Below are 23,954 nucleotides of genomic sequence, written 5' to 3'. Positions count from 1 at the left end.
CATTTTTTCGACTTCTTTCCACTTTTCACACAAATCCAACACGTGACTATACCGGTTACATCGAGAGCATCTGGGCATTGCACCGACCGCCAAAAAACGCAGTTTAGACAGCCGGCACCAAGCCACCCGGAAGGAAGCGGCAAAGCACCAATCACAAGCGAGATAACTAATGCCAAAGGGACCATGCCAAAGGCCGTCACTTCCTCCGTCGGCTGGACATGGCCGGGCAGTATCTGATTGTCGCTGGCTGGCATCACCACACCCAAACGTGCACGCTCGGTCTTGTCGCATCTGCATCGACGGAGGGGATGATTATGCACATGCAACTGAAGGTAAGTTCATTCATATATTTCACTCCACGTCTTTTATTTCTCGCACAGAGCGGCCATTCTGTCAAACGGGACGAAGCATGTTCCAAACCTTGTCCTCCCTTGGCCATTTGCAACTTCTTCTTTCATCACAGAAAATGTCACCTGTTTTGGCCGCTCTCTGGTGCACGTTGCCAGTGTTTTCTTCGCGAAGAAGCGGGCAGGGTGCTTCCTGGATTCTTGGATGGATGATAAATGCGTACCTCCACACACTGACCACGCAACTACCGTATTTCATCCGATAAACTGCACTATTTAATCATTAATCAACATGCACCATGTGTTAACAAACCTAAGTATTCAACTACCGTATTTCCCACAAAAACACGTCCCTTTATTATGAGTATGCAATCATTATGCTCCATTCATTGATCAAGTTATTTGTCTTTATTCCATTGCTGCTGTACAGGCCTGTTGAACCGATGGTATCCATGGTATCAGAGCATTAAGATTTGTGGAGTAATTAGGGTTTATCTTGTTTTGCTTGTGCTCATTGTGTTGGACATTGTTGCAGACCCTCACCAAGATGGCTCTGTGGCCGCCAACACAATCTCCTGACACAACTTACCACAGCCCCTGATATTTTCTTCTTTATGGAAGATTGTGAAAGGTAGGTGATTTTATACCTTGGTCTCATTGTACTCAATAATATTTGCCATTTGTTTCCCCTGCAGGACGAAAATAGTAATAGTGTTCAAACTGTGATATTTGTCATGTTATAATGTTCATACTTTCTGAGGTATTGGGAAATTTTAGATTCAGACTTTGCTGCAGACTTGGGGCTGAATATGGGCCTCTGAGCAAGTCTAGATAATACCCAAATAGATGTACATGACAGGTCCTCTTTCAGATCAAACACCACACCCCCTTACGATCATTTGGGTTAGGAACCTGTTTCTTCGATCAAGCACCCCTTTACGATCATTAGGGTTAGGTACCCCTTTACGATCATTAGGGTTAGGTACCCCTTTTCGATCATTAGGGTTAGGTACCCCTTTCCGATCAAGCACCCCTTTATGATCATTAGGGTTAGGTATGTGGTAGGGCATGGGTTAGCTGTCTCTGTTTTTTTATCCAAAAGTCAATTATGGAAAATCCATATCATTTCTTTCAAGTTTCAAACGTCTCGATGTCTCTGACAACAAATGTAGCTTGTGGTTGGTTACAATAAGCGCCCCCTACCTTTGTCAATTTGCCAAGCTCCCCGGGTGCTTACTTCGGCTGACATTTAGGTCCATCTTTATGTTTTTTGTTTCAATTGTCTCGCAACCATGGCAACATATGATACAAAGTATTCCAGGGAATCCCTTCATTTTCAGGAGGAATCTAGAGTTGTCATAGGTTAGCAGGCTCGATCGGTACAGTTAATCAGTGACATCTCGCCAGGAAATAAAGTGGGGCAAGATTTAAAACCAGATTTTTCTTCATGGGTAGAGTAAGTCCTCTGTTGATAGATTGGAAAAGAGCTGTTGGAATTGGTCAGAATGATTTAAGAGTCTTAGGTTGGTCTTCTAGCCAGCACTGAAATGACTTGTCTTTATTGGCTGGTTACTTTCACAATGTTCAGGTGCCTCCCAAAGTAAAATTGTCTCCAGCTTAATCAGATGCAATGCAATACCAGACACTTTTTTCACCTCTATGAAATTGGGGTAATTGTTATTTTCTAATCAATGAGAAAGAAATTTTCAAACAATTGTGGGACTTTAATTAAGTCAGAATATACATTCAACAATAGACCATAGATGGTATAAAGGCAACTTTGCAATTTGTCCTTAATGAGTACAATTATTAATAGATTTTTGTACAAAGACATTTCTTCCTAGAAAGATTTGTGTTGCCATGACTTGAGTTCAATTTACATGTTTACAAATGGATCTGAATTATGATAATATGTTTTTTGCTATTTTTATAATTTATATGTTTATATGCTCAAAAAGATACTGAAATATGGGATTAGGGATGGGACTCAGAGTACCTGTGGTTGTAGCTGTTCAAGAATCCATCTAAGAATGAGGATGAATGTAAATGTGTTTCATGTATATGAATAATATATGTCAAATGATTTTATTACAGTTGTCACAATAATAAAAGCAACAAGACCTTTTCCATATTCATAAGAAATCTCTGACAAAAGCAGAGTCGATTGTATGATTCTGATTATATCATGAGCATGTGTTTATGAATCACTACCGGTATATAATAGTGATGATACCAGGTCTTCACAAAAATGTGAGCATATCTGGCCCCACTTGTGGTTCCCATCACAAACACATGCAAAGACAAATCAATTGTTCACCTGAAACATCACGGGTACAGATCAAAATAGGGAATAGCATAGGACATCATTTTGTCACTGATGCGTGAAATTTGGAATGTCCTCCACATATCTACCATGAGACATTTGAAAGCTTTCCTGAGGCCTTGAACGTTATTACCTTGATCAAATAACTCAGCATAATTGAGTTGCATGATGCTCTTTGAAATCTTGGTAGAAAGAGGATGTTCGATTGTACCTCAAAATTGTAAAATGTAAACACCAAAGGCTGTAGCTACAAGAATATTGCTCCAAATATAGGGAAAGTTGAAGTCATCTGTCTTACAGTCTTGTGGAGAGTGTTTTGTCACTCTGAATCTTTATGCATAGATCTAAATTTGAAACAGATGAGTCAGTCTCACTGGTCTCTCGTTTCTGGTTCAGGTGGGTAAATCAGTAGATGAGAATTGGCTATTTGATGGTTATTGAACCATATATAGGATCATGGATATACGAGAAGCTTAAGTTTAACTTCTTGGCCAAATCACCTTGTTTTGACTTTGCCAATCCGAGCAGAATTTCCCATACACATGCATAAAGAAACAGATCAGCAAGAAGGGAAGCACAATTGGTGCCCACGGGGATGCCTACTTCTTGCCTAAATGTATAGGGTGAATGAGATAATCTTACCTATAACAATATTTCTAATGTCTTTTTAGACCTAATCTAAGTAAGCAATACATAACTTATGATTAAAAGAAATTAACAGTTTGCTGTTGTCCCATATTATCTCATTACATGAACTAGGCATATCCTGCTGACAACTATCTCTGTAAAGCAAAACTAGACATTACTTCTGTCTGTCTGGTGGCATCTTGACATACTGCCACCTCATGTCATGCTGACACATGGGGCTCATCTATTCAAAGTGCATGTATTTAATTCTGGCTGTACATTATATTGAAATCCTGCCAAAACCTGTTTTGAATGGCTTCAACAGATAGCGTGATGACTTTTAAATGTAACATGTCATGTTTGGATGGTTCAATGGTTACAGAAATTGGGAGATAATATACTACAATTATTTCTTTTCATTCAGTGTCGGTTCCTGTGTGAATAAATATTCTAAAATATGAGTATAAGAAGTTATGTAATATTCAAATAGAAGTTATCATGTTGACTTTTTCTGACTGGTCCTCACAAGTTTGTCTATCCATGGATTCCTCACTAAACAGACTAGCTATCAACACAGACTTTGGTACCCCGATGCATGCAATAGGGTCTTTCTTTAAAAGCTATACCCGTTGGTATGACTTTACAACACAACCCCCTATTCAAACACTACACCAACATCAACAGCCAGATAGACCCCAAGTGCTCCCCAGCAACCAATGCTGGTTGTAAGGGGTGATTTAATGGATCAGGTGGTCAGACTCGCTGGCTTGGTGGACTTGGTCATTCATTGTATTGCATGCATGGTCATTACTCACAATATCAATTGTCTGGTCCAGATTGGATCATTTACAGGTCGCTGTTGTATGGTGGAAATATTGCTGAGTCCGGCATTAAACAACAAACAAGCAGCCTTGCAGCAATGTTAAATCCTTGCAGCACTGTCAAATCCTTGTATCCTTCTATGGCTAAAAGGATGACACAATATCTGACATCAACAGCTAACCCAACTATGTAAGAAAGTCTACAAGTGTTTGCCAGTCTTACTAGGTTTGGTACCCCCTCATGTAGTCATTTGGGTACCTCTGTGAACTCTTGCAGCTCAGTGAAGGTCCGGGTTAGAATAAGTCTGGAGCAACATATGCTTTTCATAAAAGCTTCTAATGGGATTGGGTGGTCAGGCTCACTGACTTGTTTGAAACATGTCATTGTATTCCAGTTATGTAGATCGATGCTCATGATGTCAATCACTGGATTGTCTGGTCCAGATGTGAATATTTACAGACTGCTGTCATATATTTGAAATATTGCTAAGTATTAAAAAACAAATAAAAAAGTATGCTACTACAACTCATCTGTATTGTTCTAGGATGGGTGTAAGTCTTAGACAAACTTAGAACAAGAATGTGCTGTCACAGTTGTGATTAGAGTGGCACTGGTTTATTAATGAGTTTTAGGACATTAAGTTCATAGTCTCAAGGCGCTGGTTGGCCTTATTCAACTGATGTCCAAGCAAGATAGAATTGATTCACATGTCTGAACAGTCCAGGGAACCGAGGTCATCATTTTATCAAGCACGAATCTATACATCTTTAACTAGAATGTTACAAATGTTCTTGAACTTTTTGAATCAATACTACAAGTTAATGTATTGATAACTAAGGAAATTGAAATTTCTCCCACAAGAGGATATCAGATGCCTGCCCATGAAGCAGGGCAACCTAGCAAACATGATTTCAGGAAAGAGTGCTGAACTACAGGGATTCTCTTACTTCCCTGTATTCTTACATTACAGTCATGGGTGTTCAGGGTGATGGGCCAGCCGTGTGGTTAAAACATTGGCTTGTCATGCTAAAGGCCTGGGTTTGATTCCTCCCCTGGATGCAATGTGTGACGCTCATTTCTGGTGTCTCCCACTCTGATATGGCTGGAATATTGCTAACAGTAGCGTCAGAAACATACAATCTCTCTGTCTTACTCTTTCTAATGGGCATATTGTCAGTTTGGTGAGTTAGCTTGGTTGAACACTACTTTGAACAGTATTTCAGATAAATTACAGCATACAAGCTTAGTGGGTGAGGAAAACCCAATTGGAACAATTCGTAGACATTTATCTAAAAGCGTAAATACCACGGGTTATGATGAGGATGCAACACAGCAAGACAAAGGGAGATAACCCATATAAAAGCGTGTAAGCATCACTTCATGATATGAAGAAAAGGTAGTTTTACAATGGAAATAATATCCTTTGAATAGTAAATGTGCTGCCAACTATGGTCTTAATGATGACTGCTAGGGATTCATTCTCAGAAGCCAATATTGGGCCCCATGTCTATAGCAGGGATTGCATTTCACTGAGGAGAAGACTAATAAAGAGAAAAAGAATTTATTGCTGCTTCATTCTAATTTAAGCATGGCTGCCATTATTTCTTCATAATTCAGGTGAGCTACAGAGCCTTGTGTCTTTGTATTTGTTTGGCTGAGTTTTCCTCTCATGGGCACCTTTTAAGATTAAAGTCCTCAATATCCTACACATATGTAGCAGTAGAATCACTTTCAGTAGAAACAGATTCAGATCCCCAAGGACACTGCAATATAATATTACAATTCATTTGTTTTGCTGGTAAAATAGTATTTATTGAAAATATTTAGTATTATTTATTATACACAATTGACTCTGGATACAATCCATTCTGTACTACTGACTGGGGTCTGTCAAGTAGAATAGATCCATGTCTATAGACAGGTGAGAATAAGTGGCCATAGGGACCTTTAATAGATTTGCAGACAATTGTCTCTGGATATGGCCATCACCAAGAGACATTACAATCAAGTTACTGCCCCCACAGTAATTGTGTGAGTCGATTACTCAAGTCAGCAGTTTACATGACACAGCTGTAGCTTACTTGTCTTGCCTGATCCAGAAAAACCAGCTATTGTTTTAAGATTTGTTTGTTTGTTATTTAATGTCACCATCATCATTATCAGCTATATATGCGACAGCTTCAATAATCAAGGGTGGACCAAACAATCCAGTGACTGACATCATGAGCAATGACGATGTGGGGTACGATGATGAACTATCCTCCAAGTCACCTGATCTAATATGTTGTTTTTAAAAAAATATAGTACCTAAGTGATAATACTGTTTAAACATTCCAGTTACCCAGTACCCAAGCACACACTACCCAATCACAAGCACTTACTGATGAGAATTGGTTGGTTACAAATGGGACTGTGTCCAAACTTGACAACCTAGATCAGTGATCCTGTTATCCACCATTAATCTAGCCCAGATTGAAATATTGTTGTTAACTGTGGTCTTAAACAACACTCTCTCACTCAGATGATGATATAAACATACTCCAGTAATAGAAATGCTGAAGTCTTCAACTTTTTCCTAATCTACAGTATCAAATTTGGACCTTAAAAAATAAAACATGTCCTGTCAACACTTTAAAATATCTTGTCAAAACATAGCACAGTAATCTTTCTAAATATGAAATTCCTCATATTTAACACAAGCAGAGATGATTTATTACCAAATATATACAAGGTAGTCAGGTTATGTTGAGTAAGTATGCCTGCTGATCTAAAAAAAAAATATCGTTAAGAACTGGTGTTAAAAATGGCAATCTAGCCTGGCATCTGTATGGTGGTATTTTCTAAATCTAATTCATTGTTCATAAAAATGTCTCGTTTCTATCCGATTCCAAACAAATTCCATTCCCTCATGATCATTTTGTTCCTTTTTGTCGCCAAAATGAATGTTATGTCGTTATATCGCAAGCATTAGGAAGCTGGCGATTGCCTACAGGGATTACGGGTCTATATGACAAAGGGATACTTGTCATTAGACAAGGAAGTGTTTGTTCATAATTCAGGGAGGACGACTAACAGAAGGCTGCGTGAAGATTTATTGTTGGCACTCAATACTTTTTTTTCTACAAAGGTTTACATCATACCATAATGTTGTTATCTGATTTGATTGCCTGCTTGTAAACCTGATTTTTCCAGGCCTTGTAGATTTTGTGTTCCACTCCATGTGGTGAATATCATTTGTGTGTGTGTGTGTGTGTGTGTGTGTGTGTGTGTGTGTGTGTGTGTGTGTGTGTAAAGACACAGGTACTCTGAAAACAATGACAATCGTCGCAATAATATTGATGATTTCTTGGAAAGAACAATTTGGAATGATTTATGTATAAAACATGTATTATGGAACAAATGACAGAAGTGTAAATCATTTTATTAATTTCATGAAAAGAATAATTGTGATTCCCAAAAGTATGAAAATAGCAAATAAGACGTTATTATGATCACAGTGATCTGGTTTAAACCAACTGGTTGTTTGTCCTGCCTTCCTATAGGTAGTCAGTGATGGAGTTGGGGTTTATGCATGTCAGTAATGCAACAACAACATCATCAACAACAACATCATCAACAACATCAACACCAACAGCAACAGAACTCACCAGCTTTGTTCTTCCTTCAAAGGTTTATACAAGTCAATCATTTCTGGAGGACAGGGTTTGATTATTGTGGAAGCTCTACAATTATATTGTCAACATTTGCACATATTCATTTGTCTGATGATCCTGAAAGCAGGACATTCCACATTTACTTTAAAGTGCAAAGGTTTAGGACTGTCTCTCAACGTTCATGTTGATCATGTGATGGTGTATAATTGTTCACTCAGTGTTGGTGCCTTAATACAATACGTTTCCAACTTGATATTTGAATGTCACTTGACTATACAAGCTCATATATACAATCAGGCTTCCAGTCATGGTCACCCACAGCTACTGGCTAGTTCACATCTTTAGAATGGTTTTAACTGTAAGAAAGTCCTGTAGTAGTATAATGCATCATGACACTGAAATGAAACAGGATGTGGGCATAACCTTTCTACTAAAGTAACCCAGAACTCTGCAATGACCACTGAGTCAACTGCAGTGGTTGATGATGAGAAAACATTGAAGTGTTGCAGTGTAAATCCTTTATCCATCAGGTCATGTGCTCCTGTCATGGGGAAGTCAAGTGCAGGTGTCAAAAATCGGCTCAGACCAAGACCCATGTTGTCTCTAACTGATGCTCAGTTACACAGTATTTGATGAAGTGATTTGCAGTCTAGACACTTTCATTTACCTTGTAAAGCAGTAAGCAAGAATATTCTCAGTGCAAATTTTGTTTTAACCAAGTGCTCCTGATAATCTTGCAACCCTGCTTTCATGACCATCAGACAAATAAATATGTGCAAATGTTCACAATGTTATTGTAGAGCTTCCAAATTAATCAAACCCCATCCCCTAGAATTGATTGACATATGTAAACCTTTGGGGAAAGAACAAGGGGCTGAGCTCTGTTGTGAAGCAGTAAGCAAGAATATTCTCAGTACAAAATGTGTTTTAACCAAGTGCTCCTGATAATCGTGAAGTTGATGGGACTAATTTGAGTTGTTCTGACCATAATCATTTATTTACTTTCATAATGATACTGTATGGGCAGGAGACCAGTCATCACATTGTCAGAACTGTTAGTCCTTGCTTGGCAGCACTCGTATGGAGGAGATGTCACCCCTAACTTGGCATCACTCGTATGGAGGAGATGTCACTCCTAACTTGGCATCACTTGTATGTAGGAGATGTCTCCCCTAACTTGGCAGCACTCGTATGGAGGAGATGTCACTCCTAACTTGGCATCACTCGTATGGAGGAGATGTCACTCCTAACTTGGCATCACTTGTATGGAGGAGATGTCTCCCCTAACTTGGCATCACTTGTATGGAGGAGATGTCTCCCCTAACTTGGCATCACTTGTATGGAGGAGATGTCTCCCCTAACTTGGCATCACTTGTATGGAGGAGATGTCTCCCCTAACTTGGCATCACTCGTATGGAGGAGATGTCTCCCCTAACTTGGCATCACTTGTATGGAGGAGATGTCTCCCCTAACTTGGCATCACTTGTATGGAGGAGATGTCACTCCTAACTTGGCATCACTTGTATGGAGGAGATGTCACTCCTAACTTGGCATCACTTGTATGGAGGAGATGTCACTCCTAACTTGGCATCACTTGTATGGAGAAGATGTCACTCTTAACTTGGCAGTCACATTTTTATGAAGAAGATGCTACCTGGTACCTCTAATGTTTCAGCACCTGTGATGATAAAAGACACTGATTAAATGGTGTTTCTGTCTTCTACAAACATACACACCTGCATAACAAAACTGCTCCAATATTCATTATCCACACGACACAGTAGAAAGTGGACAAATATGCTAGAATTTGACAGGAAAGTAACAACACCATGCAAGTCATATGAAGGTTGACCAACACTGATTTTCTAAAGCCCCAATTTACTGTCCCCAAGCCAGAAAATGACCATCAGCACTAATGTGGTGCAGCAACTGAAGCAGAGAAGTGAATTGTCTGTATTATGTCCTGCGAGGAGGATCTGTTAGACTGTGTTGAGCCAGGTGATGTGTTCTTGTTCCAGGCCACCAGGAATCAAGGAGGAAGCACAGACAATTAGGTCTGGCCCTCTTAGTCTGGCTATTTCCTCTTTAGACTAGTCTAGGGAAAGGAGGAAATTCTGTAAACTGGTAATGGTGTCAGAATGCGGGGGGAGGATTTGTGATTTGGGGCTCATGTTTCTGGTTGCAAAAGGACACTGACCTTATCATTCAGTTTGGTTTGTAATCTTCTATCTTAAAGAACCATGTAGTTTTCCATCCACAAATTCTACTTCAGTTGAACTAATTACTTTACCGTTGAAAACCAAGAAATCTAACAATGTCACAAGTCTTTGGTTATACTAGAATGCCAGGGACATTCTGGTACAAGATGCCAGGAATAATAGGTTCCTCTTCAGATGTGGACTGGCCTTTTTCCAATTCACTACTTTTATGGTTGATGCTTCTTTGGGATTTGCAAAGTATTTTTTAATACAATTTGTCGTTCAAATTTGGTTAACCTACAAAGAAGGCAAACATTTGAGTGACATCTTCAACTAGAATTGGGTTAATGCTAACTCTATTCTTTGAAGACTTCACCTTAAAAAGGTTAATATGTTCCGGTGGTTGGAGGTGATCTTTTAGCGGCCCAGACCATGACCTGATTGGTGTCGATGGAATTCGGATAGTCAGTATTGCCTAATAAAAGGGAGATATTGCTGTCCAATGTGCTGTAAAAAAACAATTTGCAGGGTTTCTTTAACTCAAAAGTATTTATCTGAAATGTATATATGCCTTGTGTCTTGGCTACCTACAGTCCTAGTTTTGCCATCACTGCAGCCACCAGCATGGCTCCAACCACTAATTTAACATTAAAAGGCTTCTAATTAGCTTAGAGTTCTTGTGTACAGGATCAGTCTGATGCATTTAACCTTTGAAAGCTGGTTACTCAGTTTGTGTTCATTAACTTCATTATCTGGGTACGTAACTGCTGGCTACCTTTTAAACTTTTATGAGCTGAGACCTCATGCTGTGCACAGAGTGCAGTGTGTAGGTTGTCTTTGGTAAAGAAACCATGCGTATTTAATTTTACCTTCTTCGTGACTCCCAAACTGAGTGAAAGTTTTCTTGTAGTTGTTGACTTAATTTGATCTTGTGGCAACTTGAGCTGTAGTCAACAAATAGAGTTAACAGTAGAAATAAAATAACAAAAGCACAAAACATTCATGGTAGAGATAGCTGTCTAGTCCCTCATTAAAAAGTGGACGTTTGGCTTTAGTAGGAAGAAACGTTTCAAACAAAAACATTTCTCACACATATAAATCTTTAGATTTTTAACTCTAACTGCTGTTTAAAAATGTTTTTTTAATACAACCATTCGCATACATATTTATATATATTTGATATAATTTGTATTTTTGATTTCTATATGGTTCTAAACAGTACTGGGGGTATGGATAGTCCAGTTGTCTAAGGCGCAGCTATTTGCTGTGAAGAGTTGAACCTATGATCCTGGGTTCGAATCCCTTTTTAGCCTGATAATGTTTCTTGGTATCTTCAAAGTAGTTAACATCTAAGACCTACAGACTTGCCTCCTACTTGAAGCTACCACATCATGACTTTATAGAAATACTGTTCAAACACATAAAGCCAAACTAACAGAATGCATTACCTTATGTTAAGATTCAAGACTTGTATGGAAGGTCTCACAGTAATTGCATTGAGACCAATGAGAATGTACAGTTTCACTGCCATGACAGGCGAACATTAGGATTTATCAATTTGTCCATTATTTATCTCCTCTTTCAACCTCTATGTCAGTGTAACCTTGTCCAGACACTCTAACCATGGACAGTTCAATACCAGTTTCTGTATGACACACAACTCTCACTTCTTCAATCCTCTTATAAATGACATGCGAAGGAGTTTCTGTCTTTACCTCAACTCTGACAATACATCAGAAGCATGGAGAGTCTTCCACACTCAAAGGGAACACAGTGGGGTATTGTCTCTAACCTTACCACCAATGTGTGAATGATAGGAATAGTAAATCAATTTCAATGTCATGCATAAGTAAGGCTTCCTTGTAGATGCAAACAACTGGATTATGTGATCAATTGATTATGAATGTCCTATGATGAACTCTCACTCTCATTTTGTCATAGCTGCTAAAGGACTATGTCATTTCATAGTGATGTATTAAATGGAAATCTCTCAAGTCAGTTAGATATTTTTTTCTAGCAGGCTGGCATACCTCTGAATCATGTTGTTGACATCATGGCATAAGAGTTGAATTTCAGTGCATTTCATGAAAGACCTAACTTTAGCATCAGGATAGAAAATGATTCTTCCTGAAACAAATCAGCCTTCACAAACAGGGACCATAGATCAGTGTGTACTAATACCGGGAATCAAACTCATGTCATGTGCATGCAAACAAACACTTACACCACTGGGCTACCCCATGTTTCACAACAACGATGATATTTTGCTTAACAATAATAGCACATAGATGCCCAAAAAGGAGTTTTTTTCAATCATTGTAATCAAAAAGGTATCCGAGCTCTAGCAATCTTCAGCATCATGAGAAAATGAGGAAACTAATATTGAGTCAGTAGGTGTTGCACTGTGCCACTTTTAGCAGGCTGTATTCCAGGAGGGATGCCAAGAATGGGCTTCACACTTTGTACCATGTGGAGAAACGAACCAATGCCCTCAGCCTGATGACCAACATTTAACCGCTAGGCTGCTCCAGATCCTTTGAATTTATATGAATGGAGATTCCGAACACTTAGATAGTAATGAAGCTAATTATTGAAACATTTATTCCTGATGTGTGTGGGTTTCTTGATATTATATTATATAGTAAAGAATGTTCCTGATTAAGTATTGTTTTGTATTTTCTTGAAGAAACAGAGTATTATTCATCTTATGATCATTAAATCAGTTGTCTGGGTAATACTTCTCCTTAACTTGATTGAAGAGTGAGACATCATATTGTTTTTATTTGTGCTACTATTTTCAGCAATATAATTAATCTTTTTTACTTGTTCCAAAATGTTAAGAGATATGTTGAAAGGTTCTAGAAATGTAGAATGCTGATTTCATATCTTCCAACAGACTTTGTACACCACTACTGACAAGGATGTGTGTGCAACAAATCTTTGTCAATAATGGAGACTATTTTAGAAAGTTCGAAAGAGGAACAAATTGATTGAAATCCTAAATAGGTGTAAAGTAGATTTAGGCATCTGACTGACAGGGAAAATGTAGTGCTGAAATAATGCACAAAATCAATATGTCAAACCCAGGGGCAATTTACCTGCAGCTGCTGTGACAAGCAAGTGGCAATTAAGTTGAAACTTCAACACTGGCTGTCATATGTTGAACATTGAACCTGTATTGCCAATGACAGTCAATTCTATATTCCTTCAATTATGCTTCTTCTTAGTTGTTTTCAAAAAGTATGGCATATGTCAGGGGAAATCAATTTGAAAATTAGATTTATAGTCAATGCAATACTCAGTTTTATTGTAAGACAGGTTCGACAGGCACTGCAGAACCAGAAAATGAAAAAAATTCTGCTGTCTACCAACCTATCTGCTATCTGTCAATGGAGCCTTTGAGAGTCAGTCTGAACAAGTTGCTAAATTGGGGGTTACAGGTGGGGTAGTAAATGTAAAAAAGAGTTATTGATAAGATAGTGGACCTGACTCTGCCTTATTGCAATGTTCATAACATGATTCACAACATGATCTTTCTTATATTATTCATGCATTATTTGATTTTCTGACTTGCCTACGTCTTCCTGTTTAATGCATGTGTCCTCCTCAGTGGAAATGAATGTTTAGTAGGGGCGGCCATGATCTATCAGGTACCATCCTCCAGGTGACACCACTGTAGCATTTGTGTTTGCAAATTAGCAACAGTATAAGTGTGGACAGATGCAAAGCCTCTCATTAATGTGCCTAGCCTATCAGCATGATGAAGACAAATGGCATTGAGAGAGAGAGTGTGTGGTAACATGGCGTGGAAATGAGCATATGAAGAGGATAGAGCTGTAACTAATATGGATCAAATTTACCTGGATTGTTCTTGATTTGGGTGCTCATTACAGCTTATGGGATTCAGGCAGCGAAATAGACATGATATTAAGAATCTAATGGTGATATGGAAGTAATTTATAGGACATATGACTCTTGGTTGATGGCGTTCAATGAGAAACAGGTGACACAAGAGATTTTAAACAGGAACTCTGTCCTTTAGGTGTTGCTTCCATTAATATGTTGTGTATAACTAAGGTGACGAGTTTTACTAACTACTTGGTACTGTAGACATGTCTATTTTAATATAAATAAAAGTGGCAAAACATTTTCCATTATCATAATCAATCTCTGCTAAAAGTCCATTTTATGATTCCAACTATATGATAAGTTGTTTATGAATCACTATCATGTGATGATACCAGGTGTTTGTGGAAAGATGAGTGCATCCTGTACCACGGTGGCATCTATCACAAATACATGCAAAGGCAAGTCAATTGTTCATGCTAAAAAAGCACAGTAATTCAAAGGAAAACTTATAGGAGTTTATGTTAGTATTTTACACTGGAATGAAAGGTGCAACATGACATTTCCAAGTTTTCTTTATTGGTTTTATTATGATACCCAGGGTTTGTCCTTCCATGTCTTGTGTCATGATGACCCTGTTGTCTGGGGGTCGGAGGGGCGTTGTAGGGGTTCCTCAGTGTCCAAAGATTCAGTGACATCTTGAACGTATCTAGGTTCATTGTATGCTACAGGTGGCAGAATCTAAGTCCTGTATTACATATTAATTCTACCTACACCATAGTTATTAACTCTTTCAACACCAGTCAACCAGAAGTGTTTACTGCTGGGACACCGAGTTCCCAGAGACTCTTGTGTGATAGATGAAGCCAACATTTATCAAAGAAAATACCTGCTTGTAAAATATATTTGCTACTACATGTTATACACCATTTGAAAGGTCTGGTCCTAAGGTTTATAATTATGAAAGTTATGTTTTTCACATTATTTAAAAAAATGCATTTACAACTTAATTAAATTCGTTGTAAATAAAAAATGTACGCTAACACGTTGTTAACATCCAGATTAAGGACCAAGGAAGCGAAAACTTGACGATTTTCGGCAAATATATGATTTCATAATATCCACGTACCTATTTCTGTTTTATTTTCATTGTTTACGTAATTGGAAAATCATTTTAAAAAGAATTATAAATAGTTTCTGTGATCGCCCATTTCCCGATAACAGCGACTGTCCGCTCAGTAAAATGAAGAAATACCCCTGTTTTCGAGGTTTCGTATGAATAACACGTGCGTCGAAGAATGGCATATGACACATCGCTGGAAAGCTTATTCCTTCATCTACACGCTCGTAACATCGACTGGTTTTTTCTCGTAGTTATAACAAGTGATTTCATTGGATTAAAATTGGTTTCTAATGACGCTTTCTTGCTGAAATCTGCTACAAGTTTCGTGATTGGTCAATTTTGAGCACGTGACCTAAGGCAGCCAATCAAATTACAGCTGTGATACCAAGCTCGTGTTCGATAAATTACAGAAGTTTGCGAAAGAATTTTGTTAAATCGTGTTATTCTGAACGTTTTGAGCAGGAAATCACGATATATATTAAAAATATGGAACTTCGTGAATGTATCGTGCTAGGTTACGAGCTGTGACAAAGATTTTTCATGCATATATTTTTGCATTAAACATCGTGTCCGAGCCGAGAATTCAAGGCGACGAAAGCCGAGATGTCATTTGACTTACATTACACGCGATCGCATGAAAAGATGGAAATAATAATATAGATGTAAGTTTGATTACTTTTAGATATGTTTTTGTTGATTTTATTTATTACTTTGTATAATATATTTAAAGATTTGTTTAAAACGTCTTTATTTTCCTCTTTGACGTGTTCGATGTGGACCCGTTGTCGAAATGTGTGTCCGAGAATTTTATTTTCAATAACATCGCGAGAAATAGTGAATAATTTTTTAATTTAACGATAAAAAATGTTAAATTAAAATGGAATATGTATTTCAGACATTGTGAAATGTGATAGATTTAATAAATGAATGGCATTACAGGTAGGTCCATAAAAATATATACTATTTTGACGTGACTACGGCTTGGCCGGATAACCGGCCTGCGGTGTCTGGGGACTCGATGCTTCTTGGCTGGATAACCGGCCTACGGTGTTGAAAGAGTTAATAACATTGTATTATTTCTTGTGAGGATTCTGTATATTTCATAATATATCATATTCCAACAATACATGTATTGTGTAAATAATTTATAACAACAAACTGGATGACTTACGTCTCCATTCAGGCAATCGATAAATTTAATTACCTATTTTTATTTAAATCTGCATCTAATATGGATGTTTCTGGCATCAGGAAGAACCTTGTAGATAGCACAAACCTCGTGACAGCATTAGGCAGTTATATACAAGCGTTAAACTCCATATAGCACATGAAAGTTTTCCACAAAGATTATCGCTCGAGATGCCATGGCAAAGGTTGCTTGTTCACAAACATCATAGCCTATAAATCATGGCTGACTATGATCACTCCCACAGAGAGGTAGGAAAGTTGTCCACAAATAGTAAACAAACCTAAGGTTATTTCAGTCTTCACTGCACACATATATTTGAAACCAAAAACTGCCAACCTGTCACAGTTTGTATCAGAAATGGTGATTAATTCTGTTTTCATACCAGGTTTTATTTTCTGTGCTTTAAACATCTCCTTAGCTAATCAGCCAAACCATGATTAAAGCCACATTTACATAGGCAGTTTTTCCCTTTCTGATACACAAAGTATTGTTTGGTGTGCAGTCAGTGTCATTACTGATCAGTAGATCTTAGAATATCACTGCAATTACACCGTTTCCTGACATTTAGACAGGGGGAATTGTCTCCCCCTTTACTAAGCTCTATTATGTCTTTTTGCAAATTAATCTTTTCATGTCACATTGCAGCAGCAGGAATAGATTCTTGAAATATCAGACATACACATCATAAACTTAACGAGTGTTATTAGACGTAGAAAACAAGGTTTGGGTTTCAACGGTATTGATTCTTTCCCTAATGATAATCACCGTGATGAGAAAATCGAACTTGCTTGTGATAATACTGTTGTACTTTAATTAAGTTTGCATATCAAGTAACCCCAAGCGGAATCCTGCAGTTTCGGAAAGAAAAAAACCCAGTGCTATCAGTTACATTTTCCATGCAAGAATTGTCCATGATATAATTAATGAATTGTGGAATAGTAGCTGTAATATTTACTCTGTAAGGGTTCCTCTTCATATTTTGTTTGATTTCAATGTCAATCAAAACGACCACAGCTGATAGGAATGTTTACATAATGTCTTTGATTTCAGAATATTGGCAATTATATACTGTCAAGACCTAAGATCAGTGTTGTCAATATTAGCTTTCTGATCATTTATGTTTTTAATAATTTAGGACCAAGAAACCTATTAAGTCATTTTTATAGATACATAATACTAAGTTTCTTTTCATCAAACTTTTTCTGCACAATATTTTCTGTATGTGTGAGGAGTAAGTGTGGTACTATCCTATATTGTTTATCATGTTTCACTGGCTCTATGTAGAGAAACCATGACAATGTTATTTCGGCCAAATATGTTTGGAAATGTCATATCTGTGGCTTATGACATTACTTTTCCAGAATTTTGAACAATAAATTAAATTTTTATGTCTTGCTTTTGATTATCAAATGTGTTAATTCTGGTTAGGTTTCTGAATAAGCATGACTTGAACAAAGACTGTTTGGCCTTGTATGAACTGAACCATGCCTGTCAACCAGTAGGTGTGACCCGTGGAGGTCCAGGATAGAATTTGTCTTCAGCAACCCATACTTGCCATAAGTGGCGCCTATGTTTGTATGCTATGCTAACGGGATTGGGTGGTCAGACTCGCTGACTTGGTTGATGCATGTCATTGTATACCAATTGTGTGGATCGATGTTCATGATGTCAATCACTGGATTGTCTGGTCCAGACTTGATTATTTACAGACCACAGTCATATAGCTAGCATATTGCTGAGTGTGGTGTTAAACAACAAACAAACAAACAAACAAGACCAACACCGACAGTAAAATAAGTATGTAAGGATTTCAAAATGCAGATGTTTTTGTTAGTCAGTTTGGTGTTCTCTGTGTACAGCAGTGTTTGACTTGTGGTCAGCCGAAATGGGCATACTGTTTACACAAACCTTGTTTGCACTGTATGGTTTGTTTGTTAGTTCTCATGTTATTTTTCCCTCGGTTTCAGACTGTGATGTGATTGTGTCCAGTCGTCACGGCAATTCCAAAAATGGAACATTCCATTCTCCAAAGTCCAAAATTACCGGTAATTACCCCAGCAATTCACACTGTATCTACAAGTTCATTGGATGGGCTACAGAAAGAGTGAAAATCCGGTTCACTAAGTTCGAGTTACAAGGGAGAGCACCTGCGTAAGTACCTTGTCAAACTAATTATTATATTGACTGTATTATCGTATGTGATTCTAACGCCTAGGCAATAGAAATATCATGAAAGTTGTTACTCGAGCAGTGTAGAGATTAAAAAGAATTTCTGTTGGTTAGGGGTAGCCAAGTGATATAAGGTTCAGGTTCCATGATTCACTGTGGAGAGTTTTGTCCCCTGGGCATGCAAGGATCTGCTGAGTGGATTCTAAAACCAGTTTTGCTCAGATCATTGGTTTGTCAGCACCATATTCTCATAGTCATGGTTTCAGCAAAATCAGTAAATGTCTGTCAACAACATCTCCTCGGGGCTCCCACACCAAGCTAATATTTAACTAAAATACTTTTTGAACTCTGTATTCCAACTGGCACACACAGTTTTGTTAACAAGATTGTTTATGTCTGCATTGGTTGTGAGATGACAGGATGATAAGCATAACAGGAAGTGCAATAAGTGCTGATGAAGAGACAGGCTACACAAGCACCTGTGTGATCAGGCTGGGACTAGACGACCCCTTAAGCAATAGAGAGTGAACATCAACCTACATGACCAGGGTACTTGGCCTGTCTGTCCCTTGATCCCCTCCCAGTTCAACAAACATGGGCACAGGGGATCTGTTCCATAATGACACAAGGGAGTAGTTACATTGGTACTGACTTAGGTTAATTAAATTATCTTACGGTTTTTAAAACTGCAAACTTTAATGGGTTTTGACTAATTTTAATTAGTTGTCTTACTGCTATTGTACTGCTAAAACGTAATGCGTTTTGGACAGCAGTAATCAGATGTATGACCTGGTACACAGTTGCCAAACTCCATACAGCCGGCCTATGAGCCTTTGAAAGGTTAATTATTCCAACTTCAAGGCCATGGAGCTCTCAGTGTCTAAGCGTAATGAATTAAAAGCCTTTGAACATTAAAACTTGTGAAGTCAAGGCATTACATGGTAACACTTACAGGTCTTCATTACTCAAGTTGAGGTAACCCAGAAAGACTTTCAAGACTATTACTTTTTAGAGTAATTAATTTTCTTGAAGGTCAGTTAATAAAGTTTATCCTTAAGAATGCAGGTCTAGACATGCACTCTTTCTGTTTTAACACCTGTCGTTAAGTTACTGTAATGTCCATGCTTGTATCCTGTACCATATTACATACATATGTCTTGATCTCATGAATACACTGATATAGATAGTGTGAATTGCAGTGCATCATTGGTTTAACAACAGCATTATGACCTCCTGGATGTAATTGTTCATGTTTAAGTGAAAGGAGAACTGTGGCCATGAATTAATACCAAATCAGATACAAAAAACCTGACAGTTGCTAGGGATAATACTGCACACATGTTGAAAGGCAATAGCTGATCTTACACACAACATTGTGCCTGTCAGCTTCTATATGATCATCTGGCCAGTATCATCCACCAGCACCAAAACATGCTGACACCATGTTGTTATTAGGTTACTCTCCAAAACAAACAGAACCAGTACAAGAACATTGGTATTTCTTTCCAATGCATCCTTCATCCATTGCTTGTTTTGATTTGCCTCCATTACTTGGATAACAATGTAACAATATATCAGTGCACTGGCTAAATGCAATTCACTTTATGCAGTGTGATGCATGAAGATATGGTCTTGCTGAGATTTGTAGAACATCACATATCTTTTTTAAAACATCACATATAAACAATATTTCAAGAAGTACAATTGAGTCTAACAGCAAGGTAAACAAAGTAGCAGTACTGTGTGTCTTGATAACATATAAAGAGAAATATGGGCACATCCCTTTCACAGACTCTTTACCATGTTAATGCTATACATATTGGTACGTATCAAAACACAGCCAATATGTGAATACATTTCAGTACAGGTTTTACTGTTAATATCCATCCCTGAGCCACCTTCATCGACTGAAGCATCTGACAATGTGCATCCCATTCTGAGAGAAATTAACAGTGTGCTCTTAACATACACAACTTCACCTAAATTCAGGACCGCCTTCTTGGTCTAGTGGTAGAGCGTCCGCCCAGAGAGTGGAAGGTCTGGGGTTCAATCCCCGCCTCGTCATACCTAAAAGACGTTAAAAGATGGTACTTGTTGTTACCCTATCTGGCACTCGGCATTAAGGGGTTAAAACAATGACTGGTTGGCTTGAAGTCGGTATACTGTGTCTGAGTGGGGTGTTCATGTTAAACTGTGGCACGGTATCTCAGGGCTGGCACTATAAATCGGCATCAGTCCGGACTAGTACAAGCAGCCACATACATACGTGCATATATAAGTGCAATAATCTTAGATGCAAAGTTAAACCCCCTTTCACCTCACCTCATCTAAATTCAGTGGTTTCAGAGACCCCTAGCATATCACTGTCAATACACATTGTTTTAATGAGCCTTGTCCTTCAAGCATCTCATCACATGACTGATGCATGCATCTCCTACTAAGAATAATATTATGTGACCCTATACGTACACAATGGTCACAGTGGTTTGTGAGCAACACCCCTCCCCATAGCATAACTCTCCTATCACTGTTCAGTATTTTGTTGTTCAAAAAAGAATGAAAAAATGTGGAATTGATGGTGAGAAAGTCTTGAAAGATTACAAAGGCTAATGCAGATTATACAGGACACTGAAGCTTAAACCTCAGCCTGACAACATCCCATTTGGTATCTTATTAATTGCCCAAATGCAGGCTTCATCCCTATCTCTTTTCAATTTGTAGAGACCAGGTCTTTAAAATTATCCTTATTGATCCCAAGCGCTATTAAGGTAATTAAATAGGAATTCCCTGCTGTGAAATGAGCTTCCTTGGTAAGATGATGTGGTGTAATTGCACCAAATTTTACACTCTTCTATGAACACATTTAAATATGCATGTTCCAAAAGTAGACCAATACCCCAAGGATATCTTTGACTAGACATGCAACCATGGGATTGTCTTTCGGGGTTTAAGTCACCGTAGATTAGACATTTTTTTGCTCCCATTTGGAGCTTTTCAATGAATAAGTAAGATAAAGAATGTTTTTCGCATCAGAGTACAGTGATCTGTGCTGCCATTAAGTGCTAATACCTTTATCACTTGAACAAGGTATATTTTTAGCTGAAGGTGTGTCAAGGATGTGGTTAATGGACATATTGAGATAAGGGGTTTAAGAATATAATGCAATGCTCTTTACAAAACACAATAGTTGTCTTACATAAATGCTTATGTTACTTTTGAGAAAATTTCAATATTGTATGCTTCTAATTCTGATAGCAAAGATAAATTCTTGCTTCTGTTAAAGGTCCTTAGTTATTAGAAATTATGTTGTTTTGTTTAGATATTTGATAGAAGTGAGGCGTTAAATTCAGTATTTCAAATGATCATTGATAGTTTTAGGACTTTGTCAGCACTTGTATGTAATCTACTGCCTCTAATGGACATATTTGAAGAAATGTATAAGAGAATTAGTCATTCTCTAAGTTCATCAGAAGACTTGTATCTATATTCATACATTCTTGTTTCACATCAGGGCCAGTGGGTTAGTCTAGGGTTCAATTCCTCAAATAGTCTCAGTGTGTTAAGCTGATGATGTTTGGGGTCATGATATGGATGGCATTTTGCTAAATCAGAGTAAAGCCTCACTCACTCGTTTGTTCACTCACTCACTCACTCACTCACTCACTCACTCACTCACTCACTCACTCACTCACTCATGTTGTTTCTCATGAAAGACGTAAAGTGGTAGATGAATATGGAGACATCATAAAAATGCCTTTTCATATCAGTGAAAGTATATATCAGGATTAAAAGTTTTTTGAATGGCACCTCCTGCATTTTCTTTGCTGCATTAGGAGAAAAATGCCATTGACATGCCTTGATCAATAAACTTAGTTGTCTGGAACATTATCTCCAGCCATATTCCTCTATCTAACGATAACGTTTTATAGCAATTTGCTCGCATTGCTGGTACACCCCATGCTTGTGTGCACAAGCACAGTGCCAACATCAAATGATATTTTATGGGGATATTGCAGTGGATGTCAAGTGAAGCAGAAACTCTGCAATCACTCATGCAAATTGTTGCAAAGTGAGTTATTCTGTAGATTAATGGTATTCACACATGCCACAGATAGATTGGTAGAAATTACCGTTCCTACATGTCAAAATTAAAGGAGAAACCACATGTTTGAACAGACATTTTGCTGCATTAGAAATGTTAAATTTGTGAAGGCGAGATGGTCCAGTTGTTATGTAGGATTGTGAAGGTCACACAAAAAAGGATAACAGTGAAACCCCATTAACTCCTATTGACCCCAACTATATCGAGTTATCCAATGTTTGATACAAGCAGAGTGGTGAAATGAGACTAATAGCAGTGATAAGGATTCTGTTTGGGCCTTAACGTCACATCATTTTAAGTGATAGGTATGTTCAAGGTTTTATTGTTATTTTTTGTTAGAATGGTTACTTTAAAAAAACAAAAAACAAACTTTTTTGTTGTTGAGATTTATGATAATGCAGCTATGGCCACATTCACCGACATAATTACATCTCTCAGAAGAGAATAACCTTGCTACCAAGATCCAAGATGTTTTTAACGCTTAATGTCTCTGGCAGTCCTTGTAGAAATAATAATAATCATTAACTTGATTCCCAGTAAGAAAGAAACACTATTTTGTATAAGAAAACAACTTGTTCTAATTGTATTGGGTGAACATTAATAAGCCATTTGTCACAGTTACCTCCCTTAGTTGCTTCCCTTCACTATTTGTATAGAGTTAAACATACAGTACCAATTTAACCAGCACCTGTGTGTGAGCTTTGCTTTGTCAACTCAAGATTTTACTGACTAGTGTTTAGATGTTAGACATAGCAGACAGTTTATTTTCATACTTTAAGAAGGACAACAGGCAATTTGAACTGCTGCACTTTTTATAAGACGTGAAATCTGTTTTTGTACAACAGCTTTAAAGAGATATGTTCAGCACACAGAAAATACAAACACAACCTCCTGTTTGTGTGAAAGAACTGTGACAACAAAACATCTATACTGTCGTCTAATCTGATGAAATGCCCAGACAGCAAGCCTCAAGAAGATGTGTTTGGTGACAGAAGGGAAGTTTAGGTGGTTCTGGCTGACACTTGTGTGAGTCGTAATGAAATGAACTGACTGCATCAATGACATCTGGGCTATGGAACATTGAGCCCTGTAGTCAGTGAGTGCATCAGAACCATCATTGCTGCCATTACTGCCACTGCCTCCATCTCCAATACCACCATTGCCACCACCACAATACCCTAGTACCACCACCACCACCACCACAATACCCTAGTACCACCACCACCACCACCACCACCATCTCCAATACCACCATTGCCAACACCACCACCACAACAGTACCCTAGTACCACCACCATCACCACCACCACCACCATCACCATCACCACCACAGTACCCTACCTTGAACACTAAGCCCCATTTCACCTCACCTCCAACACACTCATGGCCAGGCACTCTCACTATCCAAATGTGTGACTGTGCACAAACTTCATTGTCATTTTCTGGTTTCATCATCATCATTCAACTCCATCACCACACTCCTATATCTCCACCATAACCAACACTGCTATCAACATAGGACAACTAACAACAGTGAGATGGTGATGTACCGTTA

General features: G+C 38.0%; 1 protein-coding gene across 3 annotated transcripts in view; it reads left to right on the top strand.

The window, feature by feature from the left end:
* Positions 1-194: 194 nt before the first annotated feature.
* The window catches only part of LOC124133617 (cubilin-like), a 69,596-nt gene continuing 45,836 nt past the window's right edge, over positions 195-23,954 (top strand). For all 3 annotated transcript variants that reach the window (XM_048383734.1, XM_048383735.1, XM_048383733.1), the window contains exons 1-3: positions 195-332; positions 883-978; positions 18,096-18,279. The gene's annotated coding sequence lies outside the window, so the exon portion shown is untranslated. The remainder of the gene's footprint in view (positions 333-882; positions 979-18,095; positions 18,280-23,954) is intronic.

This window comes from Haliotis rufescens, unplaced genomic scaffold, assembly GCF_023055435.1.
Source record: "Haliotis rufescens isolate VD_foot unplaced genomic scaffold, xgHalRufe1.0.p SCAF_5, whole genome shotgun sequence".
In the NCBI taxonomy this organism is placed as follows: domain Eukaryota; kingdom Metazoa; phylum Mollusca; class Gastropoda; order Lepetellida; family Haliotidae; genus Haliotis; species Haliotis rufescens.
The sequence above is the reverse complement of the archived record's forward strand: the minus strand, read 5'-3'. Positions and strand labels throughout refer to the sequence as shown.